The sequence below is a fragment of the Sorex fumeus genome, unplaced genomic scaffold (genome assembly GCF_029834395.1).
Source record: "Sorex fumeus unplaced genomic scaffold, SorFum_2.1 ptg000115l, whole genome shotgun sequence".
In the NCBI taxonomy this organism is placed as follows: domain Eukaryota; kingdom Metazoa; phylum Chordata; class Mammalia; order Eulipotyphla; family Soricidae; genus Sorex; species Sorex fumeus.
In genome coordinates this window covers 8802492-8822771 of record NW_026606172.1, presented here as the reverse complement: position 1 = coordinate 8822771, position 20280 = coordinate 8802492, and positions in this window count along the sequence as shown.

Genomic DNA, 20280 nt, shown 5'->3' with positions numbered 1-20280 from the left:
CAAATTGATGTGTAACAGGATGACAAGTGATATAAGTGATTGACAGCTTCCATATACATCTGAGAATTATACAGGAGAACTATTTTCGGCATTATAGTGAATTACCATATGCTGGAGCGATAGTACAGCGGGTAGGGCGTTCGCCTTACAAGCGGCCAACATGGCCGACCCGAGTTCGATTCCTCCGCCCCTCTCGGAGAGCCCGGCAAGCTACCGAGAGTATTCGATATGCCAGACACAGTAACAACAAAGTCTCCAATGGAGACATTACTGGGCCCGCTCGAGAAAATCGACGATCAATGGGAGGGCCTTTACCTAGGGCTGGAGCGATAGCACAGCAGGGAGGGCGTTTGCCTTGCACTATATGAAATATCCTAAATTCTTTATTTTTTATTCCCTTTGTAACTTGTTTCACTTTATTTAAACATGTGCTGTAATTCATTTGTTATGATAATTTAGTGCATTAACTTCATTTATTTCTGATCATAGTAATTTAGAGTGATGATTCATTATTTTATATAATTTGTTCTAAACTGAATACTTTGATTCATATTTATATGTTATTTATTGGACCCAATTAAAAGAATAATTCTTAAGTTTTACTTTAAATGTAACTTTTATTATATTTAAGATTTGCAATTTTATATATCAGTATTTATAATCAAGCTTAAAAAATATTCCACTGAATTTTATATTAGGCTTTCTTTTATTAAAAATGAAAGCATCATAGTTTGTTTTCCTCATTAACTTTCACACTTGAAATGAATTTATATGAAATTTTTTTTAATATACATAATTACATTCCTTATTCACCAAGGAACTCTGTACTATATTGTTGAATTTGAGTTTTATTTTACTTTTATTTCAGTTGTCTATTCAATAGAACTGAAGTCTTCCTGATCCCTTTTCTTCATATATTTTTTAATTGGGGGGGTCGTCTATTAACATTTATATATGAATATTTGTTCAAAATTAATCAGAATACTTATATTTGCTGTTAAATATCACTAGACTATTATAGTTCGTTAGAAATATAGATATATAGGTATCATATAGACAGAGGCATGAATATATTAGACTGTGAATGTGTACTAGGCTGGAGCGATAGCACAGCGGTAGGGCATTTGCCTTGCACGCAGCCAACATGGCCAACCCGAGTTCGATTCCTCTGCCCCTCTCGGAGAGCACGGCGAGCTACCGAGAGTATCTAACCCGCACAGCAGAGCCTGGCAAGCTCCCCGTGAAGTATTCGATATGCCAAACACAGTGACAACAAAGTCTCCAATGGAGACGTTACTGGGCCCTCTCGAGCAAAATCGACGAACAACGGGAGGGCCTTTACCTTTACCTTTTACCTATCTGAATACCATTTTCCTGTAAAAGAATCCATAACTACTTAGAAAAATGGTTAAAATAAGGGTAGAGAAAATGAAATAAGATTGTGAATATATTCCGCTGTCATAAAATAAAGATGCATTCAAAAATATTGAAATAACATAGTGTTTAATATGACTGAAGAATTTTCAAATGGTAAAATTTAGGAGATTATATATATAAAGAACAAAATAGAGATTGTTCCTTGAACAAGAGCCCACCCTCAAAGTCAGGATAGCCCTCTGGGTAAAACAGTATAGGCATATAAATATAGAAAGACAACAAAAATGCTTCCATGAAATACTGAATTACAGGGAAAACAAAAATGTGCCCAGGAAATAATAAAATAGAAGAGTTCAGGGTCTTTTAGATGTAGAGGATAACAAGGGCAAAAATAGAATAGGAAACTCTCAAGACTCTACTTTAAAAGTTGCCTTAAAGTAGCTAATTAGAAATGCAAAAATATCTCAGTCTTTGTTCTCTTATATCATTGAATTTTGATTTCTTTACTAACTGTTCTTCATGTTTCTGTTAACTTAAGGAGTTACTCACATGATGGGAACCAGGGTGGTGGACTGATACTTCCCTGAATGTCTGGCTGGCCTATAGGCTCACAGATGGAAACTCAACTGACTCTAAAGCTTGGAGAATTCGTGTGGAATTTGTCTCCTTGTGTATTTGTCTCATTCCCTGCAATGAAGTTGAAGATTTCAATTTGTTGTGTTTTATATAGTACTGGACTTTGATAAATAGAGAAAGCAAGTATTCAAAAGTCCATATTCAAAGAATACTTTGTTAAAGGAATACATGATAGGATGCTCTTCTTTGTTAAAGTAAATTTTAAAAAATGTTAAATAAAACTGCAAATTATTACAACACAAACACTACAATAGGTTATCTTATAGAAAAGATCCACTAATAGATGCTAAAATTACTTGGCAAAAAATGATAACAAAATATGATTCTATAATCCTAAATTCTCCCCCAAAGATTTAATAATTAAAAGAAGGTAACTTTTATCAAGGAAAATATTTAGGATGTGCCATCTAAACTAGATAATTGATGTAAAGAATATCTGTACTAAAGTGTGCTATTCTAATACATTGTATAACATACTAAAAACAACATTCAAATATTAATTTGATTTTCCTTTTTTAAAAAGTATCATAACAAATTGTCATGATGAGAAATAATGAGTAAAAACATATTGTGGTACATATGGATAAAATAACTAACCAATTATCTACAAGTTGATAAAATGCAAGCAAAATCAAAAGGACATAAACATATTACAGAATTGAAAGACCTCAAATATTAATAATAACTATATTGAGATAAAAGTCTAGAAAATAGAAGATTATAAGTGAAAACCTGACAAAAACTTATTGGGCCTAAATAGAATTGATAATAAAGCATGAATAAAATTCTCCTCTTTTTAATAAATTAATGAGTCTTACAAAATACTAGTTATCTTACAGTTATATTAAATGCTAACAATATGTTAGAATAAAGGAATAAGAGCACACTATGATTTATGTCAATATTTATACATAAGAGAGTGCTGAGGTTTATGTTAACATTTACACATTACTTTAAAAAATTTTTTTTTGAAATAAAGTGGTTGGAGTGATAGCACAGCAAGTAGGACGTTTGCTTGCACGCAGCTGACTCTGTCGACCCGAGTTCTATTCCTCTGCCCCTTTTGGAAAGCATGGCAAGTGACCAAGAATATCTCGCCCACAAGGCTAAGCCTGGCAAGCTCCCTGTGACGTATTCAATATGCAAAAAACAGTAACAACAAGTCTCACAATTTGTTGTGAGAAGTTGTTGGTGCCCACTCCAGCAAATCAATAAACAATGGGAGGACAGTGCAACAGTGCTACATGTAATCTAAGGACTAGAATGATAAAGCAGCAAGTAAAGTGCTTGCCTTACATGCTGCCAGCCCGATATGGTTCCAGTTCTTCCAGCCGAGAATAGTACCAGGAGGAAGCTAATCAAAGCTACATAATCTAGTAAATTTTATTATTTTAACAGTTTATTCTCAAGAACAAGTAAATATGCTCTGGACAATAATGTTACTATCATTATTACTGAATATATTTTATTTAGCAATCAAATTTAGTATTTTCAAATTCATGTAATACTTATCCCAGCATGATTATTTAGTACTATTGTAAAAAATAGAAAAAAAAATTTGTGTTTGAGAAAATTCAGCATTGAAAAATTATTATCATATTATCATCCAGTGAGACTGAAATCAGGTGAAGCTTGGGATTGTATCTACTTTTACATCAAGGTTCATTCTTTTAATAGCATACATATAGGTTCATTAAGCTTATATTTTCTTTCTTTTTCTCTGTCCAGTTTTTTGATTTCTTGCCTTCTTTCTTGCTTCCTTTCTTGCTTTCTCTCTCTCTCTCCTGGTGTCTCTCTCTCTTGCTTTTTTCTCTTCCTTCCTCCTTCCTTCCTTCCTTCCTTCCTTCCTTCCTTCCTTCCTTCCTTCCTTCCTTCCTTCCTTCCTTCCTTCCTTCCTTCTTTAAACCACACCCAATCGCTTCCTGACCTTTTGGTTAAAATCAAGTGTAAACCACACCCAGGCTCACTCCTAACTCTACACTAATAATCTCTCCTGGAAGGCTCCGAGGACCATGTGGATGCCAGGGATCTAACCCAGGTTAATCACATACAAATCACATACACTATCACTACTGTCACTCTGGCTCCTAAGCTGATATTTTGACTAAAAGTTGTACAATTAAATTCAAATTCAAAAGTTATTTATTCAAAACTTCAGAATTGCCAATATGTTTTCACTTAAACATGCATGTTAAACATTTAAAATAAAAATAAGAATATTTTATTTTTATTCTATTAAGTTGTTTTTACTGTTCTTAAATATAAAATTAGCACCATTTTTCTTTTTGTTTCATATTATTTTCCCTATATTTTATGATATTCATTGCCTTCTATACTTTCATTCCTTTTTTCCCTACACTTCTGTAAAATGTCTTAAATCTCTCTTTCTTTTTCTCCACCCACTTCATTTCCTATATTCCCTTTTATATTTCATATAACTTGTTCTGGCTGAGAGGATAATGTGCCTGAACACTGTACATTTCCTCACATCACAGCAGCTAACAGAATAAGCATTCATTTTCATCTTAAGTATCAATATAAATCTCACTCTAATATAATTCTGAAATGTTCTGGTAAAATCCTTATTCTTTCAGCAGGTCTCTTTCATAACCTCATATCCATGATGAGTTTAGTCAGTGACAAACAGCACAGCGTTTGGAGCTCTGCAGTTAGTTCTGACTACCTCCCCCTTTCTTCCTTTATCAGCCTCTCTAGAATAAAAATGACAAAATTCACTGCTGAGAACCTTATAAAATTTACATTGTCCTTTCAAATACAGAATAATACTTCTCTTCAATGAAAGAAAAAAGAACTGCTTTACATTTTACTAGTTCAGAGATCATAAGAGTTTCATATTATTGAGTTGCTATGCTATACTAAATGAATGTCTGTACCGAGTCTGAAAATCAAAATTTATAGTCAGTCCTGAATCAAAATGATAGGTAAGAACTCCATAATACAGTAGTTCAGAAAACAATTCATCATAACTTTATTTAAATTTTTAAGAGAGGAACAAAGATTTTTCTCAACTGGATGAGAAACATCTCTCTCTACATTGATTTACATAAATTAGTATCTGGACACCCTTCTCTTTAATTTGGTGTTACTGACATTAAACATTTTATATCATTAGGGTGCAAAACTTGATACTTTGATTTACATTATGAAGTAATCACTAGAATTAGACTACTCCACAATATGTAATTCACATTTTTTTATTATGCTATGTTTTCTTTCTGTGTGAGATCACTCCATTTTCATGTTGGTCCTTTTCTTTAGTTCCTGTCATCACCATTATTATATATAATGATGCAATTATTATAGAATATGCATATGATTGATATAATGCAGTACTTGCATGGAAATTGAGATTTTTCTATTTAAAATATGTTTAACAGATTAATAAATATTTTAGATAACTGCAAAAGTTCTTTGATATTGCATATAAGTGTCATATTAGTGTGTAAAATTCAATGTATTTTAAAAAATTCATCCACATTTGAATGCTCCACATTAAGAATATCTTTACAATATCTCACAATATCTCATTGACTCCTATTTTCTTTGGCCAAATATTTGTAACTAAACTCTTCACTATTTTCGTTTTCCCCCTTTCTACTGGCATCAGTATGTTATTGGGTCCTTATCAAAGGTGTACTTTACTTTCTTATATGAAATTAAATTCTAATACTTTAAAATCACATTTCTAATAATAATTGCAAAGTTCATTCTTACTAATAGATGGCTTGTACCAATTAAAAATGCAAGTTGAGCTGGAGATACAACACAGTGTGTGAGGTGAAATTATCTTAACAAAGACTATGATGAGTCAATCAATCCCTTCCACTAAATATGGTTCCTTGAGCCTGTGAGCCCCAAGGGAGAGCCAATATCAGGTCAGAAGAAATTCAGGGTGTGGTCCTCTAATATGCAATACATTTGTTATATTCTAATGAATATTTTCTGATATCTTTGGGCATATGTTATTTTACTATTAATATATAAGTAATAGAAATCATTATGTTTCTTATAATTTGATAAACAATTTGATGTCTTAGAACTTGAATACAATATCACAATGGCCAATATGCTTATTTTTAATTCAACTTATATGAAAAAAGTTATACATATGAAGCTTGGAAACCTGTCAATTCTTACATGTATAAACTTTTAATATTTGAAGTTAATATGATATGTGATCACACTAATTGCATAAGTTTCTAAGAGAGAGAAATGGAAATAAGAAGACTGTAGGCTTACACTCACTTTAGGCATTTTCTTGCATGGAAAGGAAAGATTTTTCTAGAGAAGAAATTGGCAAGTGTCCCTACTTAAAACAAATTCAGATGGCAAAGAATATCTTGAGAAGATTGTATATGATGGTACATAAGGGTCCCATTATTGAATTTTTGAGAACATGTAAAATTATATGTAGGTAGGCTGCACGAAACATCATAAGACACTTCCTATCCATTTTTCATAATTATCACACCATATTTTATGAGGTTCAGACAATGAGTTGCAAAATCATAAAGAGAAATATAAAAATATATGCCTCTCAGAGAACCCAGCAAGCTACTGAGAGTATCCCACCCACACGGGCAGAGCCAGGCAAGCTCCTCATGGCGTATTCAAGATGCCAAAAACAGTAATGATAACAGGCCTCATTTTCCTGGCCCTGAAAGAGCCTCCAATCATTGCAAAAGAGGATTAAGGAGAGGCTGCTAAAATCTCAGGCTGGGACGAATTGAGATGTTACTGGTTGTAGGATAACACTGTTTTTTCCTTTCTGTGTAGCCTCAGGTAGTTTAGGTTTATTGGGTTGCTCCCATTAGAATTCTCCCATTACTCTATGTTTATTTGTAACTTCTTTCTTTATGCTCTTTGTCATGTAAATATTATTTTTCTCTTCTCCCTAAGTCCTTTGCATAGTTTATTTAGAGCAATGTCCTTTTTGTATGGATATAAGAAGACAGTATATGCTATGCTTTTGTAATGTGACTCTCTGCGATAATTTCTTCCTGGGCATCTGTTCTCTCACTTAAGCCTCAGCTGCCCTTACTTCCTAGTGCCCACAAAAGCAGGATCCCGATGAAGGACTGGATGGAACCAGGGCAAATGGTAAGCTATGTGCTACCCTGGCATTGAGATGGGCCTGCCAAAGCACCATAATGCTTAACTAGACGTTTAAAGCTTGACCATGGGCAAATGAGGTCATGATCCAAAAAGTAATAACTAGATTTGGACCCTGCTAGGGTTAGTAATGATTAATCTGGCCTGAGCGCTGTACTCTGAGTCTGTGGCAATATGTTCTCAGGAGAGCTGCCCTACAAGCCTCTATGGTATCTCTTACTGTGTCCATACAAAAATAGCTAGCATTAAGATGTTGGTTGTTATTGGACTGAGGAAAGGAGAAAAACACTTTAAGAGGTATTTTGCCTGGGTCAGTCAGGAAGGGCCTTGGAATACCTTTTAGGTGGTGTTCCCTTTGAATTTGGTGGGCCCTCAAAAGGGTTTTCTTATGTTAATTTTGCTATCTGACTGGGCACAGGGTCAGTCCAGAGTGCAGGGGGGCTGGAGAGAGAAGAGAGTTGGAGAATGAGAGAGAGTGGAGAGCAGCATGATGGACGGTGGAGAGGCTAGCAAGGGGGACAGAGAAAGAATGTAGAAGAATATAGGAGCAGGCATGTTGAGAGAGAGGGGAGTTCCCAGGCTGCGACATGAAGTGTGGAGAGATGAGCGGGAAAGACAGGAAGAGATGGGAATGAGGAGAAGTGAGAGACTAGAATGGGAGTCTAAGAGAGACTGGGACAGGCGTGTGGGGAGAATGGAATAAACAGCAACTGATCAATCAACCAGCTTGACCCTCATCTCCTTCACCGTCTGCCTCACGGCCCAGGCTGCCTCAGCTGGGGGAGTGGCCCAGCCCCCTCATAAACTGGGTGGCCAGGAGAAGAGACTTTGGGGCTACTCCCTGGCTGCCCTCAGAGATTTTACAACTGGTGCCCGCTCGAGTAAATTGACAAACAATGGAATGACAGTGATACAGTGATCCTTATAGGTACTGCACTAAATCTGTAGAATGCTTTGAGTATTATTGCCATTTTTCCAAGTAATCTTCTATATCCATATGAAGGGGATGTGTTTCCATTTTGTCATGTCCTCTTTTATTTATTGAATTAGAGTTTTTTAGTGTTCTTTGTAGAGTTCTTTCACATCTTTAAACTGATTCCGAGGTACTTCATTTTCTGAGGCAAGATTGTGAATGGGGTTGTTTTTCTAATATTGCTTTCTTTTCTTTCATAATTTGTATATGGGAAGGGCATGGACCACTGGGTATTGATATTGTAACCTGACATTCTATTAAAGAAGTCTATTGTTCTAGGAGCTTTTTTGTAGAATCTTTAGGACTTTCCAGAAAGAGAGGAATAGACATAGAAAGATTGCATTCATCTGGAGAACATAAAGTAACAAAATAGGAGACTAACACCCAAGAATAGCCGAAATTAGTACCAGGAAGTTTACTCCAAGGCTTGGAGGCCAGCCACACATGCTAGGGGAAAAGGAAGCTCAGATAATGAAGGGAGCACCAAATAAAGGGTGTTGGGAGAATCCTCCCAGGTTGGGAGAAGCAGTTGAAAGTAGACTATAGACCAAACATGATTGCCACTCAATGCCTCTTTTGCAAACCACAATACCCAAAAGTAGAGAGAGAAAAAAGGAAATGCTCTGCTACAGAGGCAGGATGGGATGCGGGGGATGGGGTTGGGAGGGATACTGGGGTCCGTGGTGGTGGAATATGGGCACTGGTGGAGGGATGGGTATTTGATCATTGTATAAATGAAACCCAAGCACAAAAATTTGTAAGTCTACAACTATACCTCATGGTGTTTCACTAATAAAAATTTTTAAAAAATAATTATACCCTTTAATCACCACATAAAAGGGAAATGCTTGGCACTAAACCTGGCACATATTAAGTAATTGAGGAGTGTTTTCATTCATTTCTTGTTACATAAAGGAAAGGTTTATTCCAATGTGTAATCGAAAATTCAATACATATGTTATTTCTCTAAAAAAAAAAAAACGAATCTCTAGGATCATGTCATCTGCAAATAGTGAAAGCTTGACTTTTACTTACCTATATGAATCTACGTGATGTGTTATTCTTGCCTAACTGATATGGCAAGTATTTCCCATACTATAATGAATAGAAGTGGTGAGAGTGGGCACCCTTGTCTTGCACCTGATCTTAGGGGGAATGCCTTCATATTTTCCCCATTGAAAATAATTAGGACTGGAGCGATAGCACAGCGGGTAGGGTTCGATTCCTCCGCCCCTCTCGGAGAGCCTGGCAAGCTACCGAGAGTATTCGATATGCCAGACACAGTAACAACAAAGTCTCCAACGGAGACGTTACTGGGCCCGCTCGAGCAAATCGACGATCATCGGGAGGGCCTTTACCTTTACCTTTACCTTTGAGTTTGTAATAGATGGCTTTGACTATATTGAGGACAGTTTATTCAACAATCATTATGTTTTCTTTTTTACCATGAATGGGTGCTGGATCTTGTCAAATTCTTTCCATGCACCTATTGATATGATCATATGTTCTTTATCTTTTCTTTTATTGATATGGGGTATTATGCTGATTAACTTGCATATATTAAACCATCCTTGCATCTTTGGGATCAATTCTAATTGGTCAGGGTATATAATCACTTTGAATGACTTGCTGGTCTCTATTTGCCATTATTTTTGTTGAGGATCTTTGCATCTATATTCATCAGTGATATTGGTCTATAGTTTTATTTTTTGGTAGTGGCTCTGTCTGCTTTGGGTTATCAGGGCGATACTTGCCTATACAAACAATCCCTATGGTACAGCAACTACCCACCAATAGCTAGAGCAATCATTAGGCAAAATAACAGATGGGAGACATCACAGTCCCCAACTTCAAACCATACTACAAAATGTTAGTAATTAAAACAGTATGGCATTGGAGTAAAATCAGACCCGAAGATCAATGGAACAGAGCTGAATATCTTAACACCTACCCTAATAAGTGTGATCACTCAACTTTGATAATGGAACAAGAAATATGGAATGAAGCAAGGAAAGTATCTTCAGCAAGTGATTTTGGAAAAACTGGGTAGCTGCATGCCAAAAAAATAAACTCATATTTATTTTTAATTGAATGTTTATGAGATACAGTTACAAAGTTTTCATGATGAGTTTCAGCCATGAAATGATCAAACTGATAGAACATTCATCCCTCCACCATTGTACATTATCCACCACCAATGTCCCCAGTATCCCTCCTGCCCAGCTATAAAACCCAGCTTCTGGAAGAGAACAGCGCAGAGTCTCCTGCCCCACGCCTTGCTGTCCTCACCGGGGCCCCTTGGAGGGGGGCGGGTTGAGTTTCCCTCCCCGCTCCGAGCAGAGCCCCGGCAGCCAAGGACTTCCAGAACCAGTCAAAGCCATCCTGAGAACACTCCACACATCTGGACAAGCATCATGCATGAAGGAACTGGCAGAGGAACTGGCAGAGGAACATGCAGGCCCCGGGGCTGAGATCTCCAAGCCTGTTCAGATCGGGACTGGGCCTTCTCCACCCAGATCCCCCATCTTCTAGTAGGTAGGCATCACACCCACCAGCTTCTGCCTATGCCAGGTGGTCCCATCAATGACCAAGACCCAGAGACTATAAAACCCAGCTCCCGGGAGCACGTGGCCACATTTTTGGCTGTGTGACATCTTATTATCTCGTTTTTACTTTCGAGACCCTGGCAGGCTACCAAAAGTATCCTGCCCACACGGCAGAGTCTGGCAAACTTCCCATGTCATACTTAATATGCCAAATACCAGTAACAATGATAGGTCTCATTCTCCTAGCCCTGAAAGAGCACTGAATATGGCTTTTTTAAAAAACTTAGAGCTAGGAAGAAGGAGATGTCACTGGTGCCTGCTCGAAGCAATCGATGAACAACAGGATGATCGTGATAGTGATTGTAATCCCTCCTGCCACCCCCATCCTAGTCCATCCCCTGCCTCTATGGCATACGCTTTTCTTCTTATTCTCTCTCTACATTGGGGCATTATGATTTCCAATACAGTACTGAAAGGCCATCATGTTTGGTTCTTTGTCTACTTTCAACATCCATCTCTCATCCCATATGATCTCTTCAACTGTCATTGACTTAGTGGTCCCTTCTCAATCCCAACTGCCTTCCTCCCCAGGACATGAGGCTTCCATGGCACATATAGCAATTCTCCTGACCCTTGTCTCTACTGTCATTGATTGATGGTCCTTAATATGTTATTTAATTTTTTCACAAATGAGTGCATTCATTCAATATCTAACCTTTTTCTGGCTCATTTCACTTAGCCTGATATATTCATCCATGTTCATCCACTTATAAGCAAATTTCATTACTTCATCTTTTCTAATAAAAGTTACTTTAACCAGTTGGCTGTTCTAGGGTACTCGGGTTGTTTTTAGGCTATTCTGGCTATCATGAATAGCCTAAAACAGTGAACAGTGTTGCAGTAAACATACAAGTGCATATGTCATTTCTACTATGTTTTTTGCATCCCTGGGATATATACCTAGAAGTGATATTGCTGGGTCGTGTGGAAGCTCAACTTCTAGGTTTTTGAGGAATGTCCATATTGTTTTCCAAAAAAAAGACTGTATCATTCAGCATTCCCACCAACAATGAAGGAAAGTCCCTTTCTCCTGACATCTGAAGGGTATCAGTTAAAAGAGACACCAATAAAAATTTTATAATCAATAGTTACAATACTACTTACAGAAACCATGAATAGATAAATGTTTAAAAAATCAATTTTATTTTTTAAAGTACATACTATGTATACATTAAATGATGCAGACAACACAATTCAGTGTATTAAAATAAATTATTATTGAAGTACTCAATTTTATTAAGTCAACATTTCTAATTATCAAAATTTTCAATATCCTTTTTGTATGCTCTATATATGACATAATTAAAGATAGAAAATATATTGACAATTATTAATACTGATGGGGCTGGAGCAATAGCACAGCAGTAGGGCGTTCACCTTACAAGCGGCCAACATGGCCAACCCGAGTTCGATTCCTCCGCCCTTCTCGGAGAGCCCAGCAAGCTACCAAGAGTATTCGATATGCCAGACACAGTAACAACAAAGTCTCCAATGGAGACGTTACTGGGCCCGCTCGAGCAAATCAACGATCAACGGGAGGGCCTTTACCTTTACCTTACCTATTAATACTGATAGGTCCATATTTACTATAAGGTAAGGTAAAAGGTAAAGGCCCTCCTGTTGATCATCGATTTGCTCGAGCGGGCCCAGTAACGTCTCCATTGGAGACTTTGTTGTTACTGTGTCTGGCATATCGAATACTCTCGGTAGCTTGCCGGGCTCTCCGAGAGGGGCGGAGGAATCAAACTCGGGTCGGCCATGTTGGCCGCTTGTAAGGCGAACGCCCGGGCTGGAGCGATAGCACAGCGGTAGGGCGTTTGCCTTGCACGCAGCCAACATGGCCGACCCGAGTTCGATTCCTCCGCCCCTCTGGGAGAGCCCGGCGAGCTATCGAGAGTATCTCGCCCGCACCGCAGAGCCTGGCAAGCTCCCTGTGACATATTCGATATGCCAAACACAGTAACAACAAAATCTCCAATGGAGACGTTACTGGGCCCGCTCGAGCATATTTACTATAAAAATCTGATTTTGATTATTTAACTTATTTTATAAGAAATTGGATATGCATAATTAAAAACAGTATAATTGTTTAATATAATGTTACTATATAATATATAGTTGGTATTTATATTGTTCATAATGCAATACACCTACTCAAAGTATGCCAAATTAATTTGATAGCCCTAGAATATTTAAATATTTATCTGAGACTGTGGAAAACCTCTATGAGTAAAACTGGCCTTAGAACATAACAGTATAGAGTTCATCAACAATGAATTTAAATCATTTGTCAGGGCTGTTTTTTGTAATACATTTTTATCTCATTCAAAATTCATTGATAAAAATATATTCATGAAATTTTAAGAGCAGAATGCTATTAAAACTACAGTTAGGTTCACTTACTTATGCTGAGACAGAAGCCTTTTAAACTATCTAGTAATACTGAAGAAAATCATCTGTATATACCTCCATTATGAAAATAATTATGAACTAGCTGTCATATGCCAAACTATATGCTAGCTGCAAGAATATGCTGATGAGTAAGAGAAATCTTACTCCTTTCATATGGCTCTGTGAGAAGCAAACAAAATAAAGAATATACACTATAGTATGGGCAAGTGGTTGATATGAACTTAAATTTCCTGATTTAACAGCTTATATTTGCTGATGGTGCTCAAAATCTAATATTAAAATGACAGGTAGAAGTAACCAAACCCACGTTCTATTGAAAAACACTAGTGAGGTGCACTGAAAGAAACCCATAAGTGAAGTGAGCACAAGAACACTTATTTTTTTTGTTTAAAAAGAGAATTGAATATATCCCAATTTACATTTGAAACAAAGAAAGCAAAGCTAAAGTGAGAAATTACAGAATAGAACACTTATTAAAAGACATCTTTGGAGAGACTTCACTTTTAGGCCGAGCTTGCTCAACAAATAAACAGCATTGATATGAACACAGAAAAAATACAGCTTGGCTACTAAATTTAACAAAATATAAAATATATATATTTTCAAAATTTTAAATCTTAAAAATATGTTAGTATTGACTTTTCATCCCAACATGCAAGTATTATTACCTAGGTATCTCCTAAGAGAGTCCATGTATTATTGCATTTAAAAGTATCACGCAAGACTCCAGATGTTTAAGTTATAATTATTTAATAGTACTTTTTAAAAATTGTATTGAATCACACTGAGATAAACAATAACAAAATTTCTCATGATGTGGTTTTAGTTGTGCAATGTTACATACAAGACCTATCCCTTTACCAGTGTACTCTCTTTTGTCCCCAGTTTCCCTCTTCCCTTCCCCCGACTCACACACCCTCCCTGCCTTCTTCTATGGCAGGTACTTCTCTTATATCTTTCCCTCTTTCCTTCTCCCTCTTTCCCTTTTGAGACATAATGGTTCGCAATAGAGGTACTGAAAGCTTATCATCTTTGTTCCTTTACCACTTTCAGACATAGTTCTTATTCAAAACGATCATTTCCAACAATTGTTGTCACAGTAGCCCCTTCTCTATTTTAACTGCCCTTTGCTCTGACCACTTGAGGCAACTTCCATTCATGGACCAGTCTTTCTCACTTTTGTTTCTACGATCCTTGGGTATTTCTTTCATATCCTGAGAATATCATATTTTGCAAATGATTGCAAAAAATCTGTTATCTATCTATCTAATTTTGTCTCTGTCCCTACCCTTCTGATTCCTTTCACTCAGCATGATACTTTATATGTTCATCTACTTAATAGATCTGAGCAGGTAGTTAGAGGTCATCCCCCTAGACAGGACTGGAGCAAGGTACAAAAGGTAGGGTGTTTGCCTTTAATGAAGCTGACCTGAGGTTGATTCATGGCATCACATATGGTCCCACAAGCATCACCAGGAGTAATTCCTGAGTGCACAGCCAGGAGTAATCTCTGATCATTGCCAGGAGTGACCGTAAAAGCTCCCTTCCCAGTAAAGGTAACACCCACCCACACAATGCCCAGGTCTCACACTGGTATATCACTAGATTTACTCCTCTACAATCCATTATACTATATTCTTGGTTCATGCTGGTCTCTTTTTGGTTTCATTTCACATAAAATAAGGAGGAAGATATGATCAGAAGAACATGGGGACATGAGAAGGGGTAGGCACTGTAGCACTGTAGCACTGTCCTCCCATTGTTCATCCATTTGCTCGAGTGGGCGCCAGTAACGTCTCCATTGTGAGACTTGTTTGTACTGTTTTTAGCATGTCAAATATGCCATGGGGTGCTTTCCAAGCTCTGTCATGTGGACAAGATATTCTCAGTAGCTTGATGGGCTCTCCGGGAGGGACAGAGGAATTGAACTCAGGTCGGTCACGTACAAGGCAAACACCCTACTGTGCTATCACTCTGTCCATTGCTGTCCACTTGATAGTAGCAAATCACTGTCCATTTGACAGTGCTATTATCAAATCTAGTATTGGAAGTCCTTGTCATATAAAAGGACAAGAAGTAAATATTAAGGGGAAGTGTGGTCCCTGCAACACTGTATGTCTGAATCCTAATCAATCATGAACAGCTTTGCAGGGGTCTATCTAACCGTGATTCAATAACTTGATCACTTGAACACTTGACATCCCATTACTCATCGATGTTCTTGAGCAGGCGCCGGTGATGATTACATTCATCCCTGTTGAGTGCTAATATAGCCCAATGGCCTCTGTTTGATCCAGAACACAAAGAGCCTTAAACCAATCTTTTGGTGTCTTGATGAAGAAATCTAACCATCTTGTAGGTGGGTGGTCATGTGACCTTTTGACAACCCGTGGAATCCAGTCAGTAATGGTTCTAGTCCAGCAGTCCTCTCCAAATCGCATTACGTGTCCAGCCCGTCTGATTTTCGACACCTTGGCAAACAAGACATCGTCCCTGATTCTTGGTCCTCGATGGAGGTCAGAACTCCAGATTCTTTCTCTCACTTCAGTGAAGCATGATACTCTTTCGATTCTTCTTTGGGAGTTTCGAATAGCGTTCTCATCCTGTTTTTGTAGGGTCCAGGACCCTGAGGCATATATGTTAATGCAGGAAGAATAGTACAGTCAAAGAAGTGTGCCCGGAGCTGGAGGTTCTTCATCCTCTTAGCTATTTCTTTGATGCTCTTGAAGGCATTCCAAGCCTCTCTCTTCCTCCTGCGCAACTCAGGTGCCAGATAATTCATCATGTTGAGTTCTCAACCTAGGTACACATAATTGTTGCATTTGGAGATTTCTGTTCCATTGAGAGTGAATGGAACATAAGTATGAGTCCGTTGCTCATAAACATTGTCTTCATGAGAATTAGCTAGAGTCCGACCTTTCCACACTCATGGTCGAAGTCAGCAAGAATTTGTGCTGCTTGGCTAATGTTTGGTGATATTAGAATGATGTCATCAGCGAAGTGGAAGTGGTGTAGTTGTGACCGCCTATCTTCACTCCCATTCTTTCCCATTCCAGTCATTGCATGATGTTCTCGAGTGTAGCCCTGAAGAGTGTTAGTGAAATGTTATCACCCTGTTGAACCCCTCTCTTGATGGTGATGATCACTTCCTTGTAGAATAGTGAGATCCTGGTAGTGAATCTGTAATACAGTTCATAGAGGATCCTGATTTATTGAGTTTGAATGCCATGTTTGGCCTTCAATGACTGCTTCTATCTTAACAGAATCAAAGGCCTTCTTTAAGTCAATGAACAGAGTGGCATCTTGAACTACCTAGAAACCTCAATGAGTTTGGTCACTATGTTTATATGGTAGATCATGCTGAATCCTTTTTGGAACCTGGCTTGCTTGCATGGTTGTCCTTCATCTACTGTTCTGCCAATCCTATTCAGGATGACTCGAGTGAATATCTTGTAGATGACAAACAATAGGAAGATTAGGTGATAGTTGCCAATGTCATGGATGTCTCCCTTTTTGTACAGTAGAAGAGTTCTGCTGATTTTCCTTTGGGGTGGAATCTTGCATTCAGATAGGTAACGTGTGATGAACCGAGCCAGTGTATTGATGAGTACTGATGGCAAGTTCTTCAGAAGGCATAGGAAATGAGAAATGTTGAGGGAGCGACCAAGTAGGGGGGAAAAGAGGAGAGAGCAGCTGAATAATCCAAACTTCAGTTAGTTCCTCATATATTATGCAATTGGCTTCTTCCACAGACTAATCAAGTAGAAGAAATAGCTAAGGGCCAGAGATCTTATGCCACTAAAGTAAAAGAGTGACAATTATGTGAGTTAGGGATGTTAGTTATTCCAAACCCATTGGAATATATTATCAGATTGGTAGGCAGCCAGATAGCAGAATGAAGCAAAGGCCAAGGGGACAAATGCATATAAAAGAACTCGCTGCATAATGGACAGTCCATGGCAGAGGTCAGCATTGGGTAATGTGTGTGTGGAAGAAGAGGAGGGGTTCAGAAAGCAGAAGTTCTTGTTTCTGCAATAGTTCTAATCAATTTAAGCTATTAAATAAAAAGAGCTAGAACACCATTGTTCCAGAGGTAAGCATGGCAGTATCAGATGCCATCCACAAGAAACCAGAGCTGTTCTCAACGTGCTGTAACAATTCTTTCCTTAAAAGTTGTGGCTCCAGGGGCGCTGGAGTGATAGCACAGTGGGTATGGCATTTGCCTTGCACACGCCAAACCCAGGTTCGATTCCCAGCATCCCATATGGTCCCCCGAGCACCGCTAGGAGTAATACCTGAGTGTATAGACCAGGAATAACCCCTGTACATCGCTGGGTGTGACCAAAAAGGAGAAAAAAAAGTTGTGGTTTCAATGTCCTCTGCTGGGCTGACCTTTGTTTTCCATAAGTACTCTATGACCCTTGATGCTCAGTGTTCTCAATGGTCCACTGTTCTGTCACTGGTGCTCTATGGTCTGCCTTTCCTTGTTAGTTTCTGTTATTCTTTGTTTCATTGTCTTTCCTTGAGAACTTCTTCTTTTCCTCCCTTCACACAAGCACTTGTTTAGAGTCAAAAAAGGAGGGGCTGGAGTGATATTATAGCAGGTCGGGATATGTCTTGCATGTGGCATCCCTGGGTTCAATTCCTGGCATCCAATATGCCCGCCTGAGCAATGCCTGTACTAATTCCTGAGTGCAGAGGCAGGAGTAACCGCTAATCATCGCTAGGTGTGCCACAAAAAGCAAAATAGTAATACATAGTTAAATAAAGTCTTAAAAAAATAAAAAAGAGGCTGCCATCCATTCTGGCTGAGTCTAGGGTGAAACCAAAAACTGTGTTATCTGTGGTCCCCATTTGAAGCACATCCCTTTTAAGTAGACTGCTTACTTCTCATTTAGGTGACATTTAAAATGACCAAATGTCAAATGCATTTAAGTAGATTAGCTGGCATCCCTCCCCAGGCATTCCATGTTCATGACAACAGCCCAAAGATTTTATTTGGTCTATGGACCGACAGCTTAAGAAAACAAATTAGGTGTGGGAGCGATAATATATAACTCAAAGATCGCATGAGACTGTCCATGTGGTTGACATCAGAAAAATCAATTGTGCCCATTCATAAAGAAATATGGTCATAATTAATGAAGCCTTGCTGAGGCCAAAGAATCACATGTAACTATTTTGAAATATCCTCAGGCAGTCACAGTTCTATTGAATTACTAGATTCTTTTCTCAGAGTTTGTAAATTTACTATCTTTTTAAGATTCCTCAAATACTATAGGGTTAGTCTCTCACAGGAAAGTCAGGAAAGTCAGGAAGCCTCAGAAGTCTGGAAAAAATATCCTGCTTTTGTTGCAGAATTGACAGCTCTAAGAGACACCTTATGGTCTACAAAGAGTAAAATTTTGTTACCAGACTGTATATAAAACAAGTTTCTTGAACATATCTCTAAGAAACTGCTACATCCTTTCAAAATATTATATTATGGAATACTTTGTTTACCTCCACTACCCAGCTGCCTCAGAGCTCCAGGACACTTTCCAGACTATGCGGCCACTTTGTGACTGCACGACACATCAACACATCATAAGTCATTTAATACCCATCTTCCAGGATTGCCGCATCATATCTGATAGAATTCAAATATGGTTTGAACATGGGAACACCTGCAAGGGCAATTAGAGGCCGCCCTAAAAGTCTCTATCCCTCTCAGAGAGCCTGGAAAGCTACTGGGATTATTCCACCCACATGGCAGAGCCTGGCAAGCTATCTGTGGCATATTCGATATGTCAAAGCCAGTAAATGCAGTAAGTCTCATTCCCCTGACCCTGAAAGAGCCACCAATACGGCAACGTTAAGAAGGATGAGGAAGAAGAGACTGATAAAATCTCAAGGCCGAACTAGGCTGCCAAAATAAAGAAAGACAAAAATGACTGTCTGTACTTTCAATGCACATACACTGGCATCGGAATCATCTATCGAGAACCAGATGGTGCAAGCGTGAAAGATCAAGTACGGCATCACTGGTCTGAACAAGACAAGAAGTCATCAATCACATCACTCCGTTTTCACACTGGAGAAGAACTATTTCTTGGAACATGTGACAAAAGAGGTGTCAGTGGTGTCGGTATACTTGTCAATACGAACTTGGCCATGAGCATTGATTCATTCAAATGCCTAACAACCCAAATTGGACGATTACACTTGAATAGATGTGGCTCACTGCTGACAGTTTCTATCTTCATTGTCTATGCATCAACATCCAATTATGTCACACATAGTCACATAACTTCCCGTTAGTCGTCGATTTGCTTGAGTGGGCACCAGTAACGTCTCCATTTGTCCCTGTCACGTGCTAGTGTAGCCCAATGGCATCTGTTCGCTCCGGGAACATGAAGGGCCTCAAACCGATCGTTCATGATCTTGACGAAGAAGTCTGAACATCTGGAAGGTGGGCGGCCACGCGGTCTTTTGACATCCCGTGGAATCCAGTCGGTAACAGCTCTAGTCCAGCGGTCATCTTTAAATCTCATTACGTGACCAGCCCACCTGATTTTCAACACCTTGGCATATGAGACAGTGTCCCTGATTCTTGATCGTCGACGGATTTCAGAACTCCGGATTCTCTCTCTCATTTGAGTGAAACGTGATATTCCAAGCATAGCTCTTTCTATTCTTCTTTGGGAGACCTGAATAGCGTTCTGATCTTGTTTGCGTAGGGCCCAGGTCTCTGAGGCATATGTTAATGCAGGAAGAACAGTGGAATCAAAGAGATGTGCCCGGAGCCGGAGGTTCTTCGTCCTCTTAGCTATTTCTTCGACGTTCTTGAAGGCGTCCAAGCCGCTCTCTTCCTCCTGCACAGCTCGGGTGCCAGGTCATTTGTCATGTTGACCTCTCGACCTAGGTACACATAGCTGTTGCATTCGGAGATGGTCGTTCCATTGAGAGCGAATGGGGCGTCAGGAACGAGGCTGTTTCTCATAAACATTGTCTTCGTAAGATTCAGCTGTAGTCCTACCTTTCCACACTCACGGTCAAAGTTGGCCAGCATTTGTGCCGCTTGGCTGATGTTTGGTGTTATTAAAACAATGTCACCAGCAAAGCGGAGGTGGTGTAGTTGCCGACCATCTATCTTCACTTCCA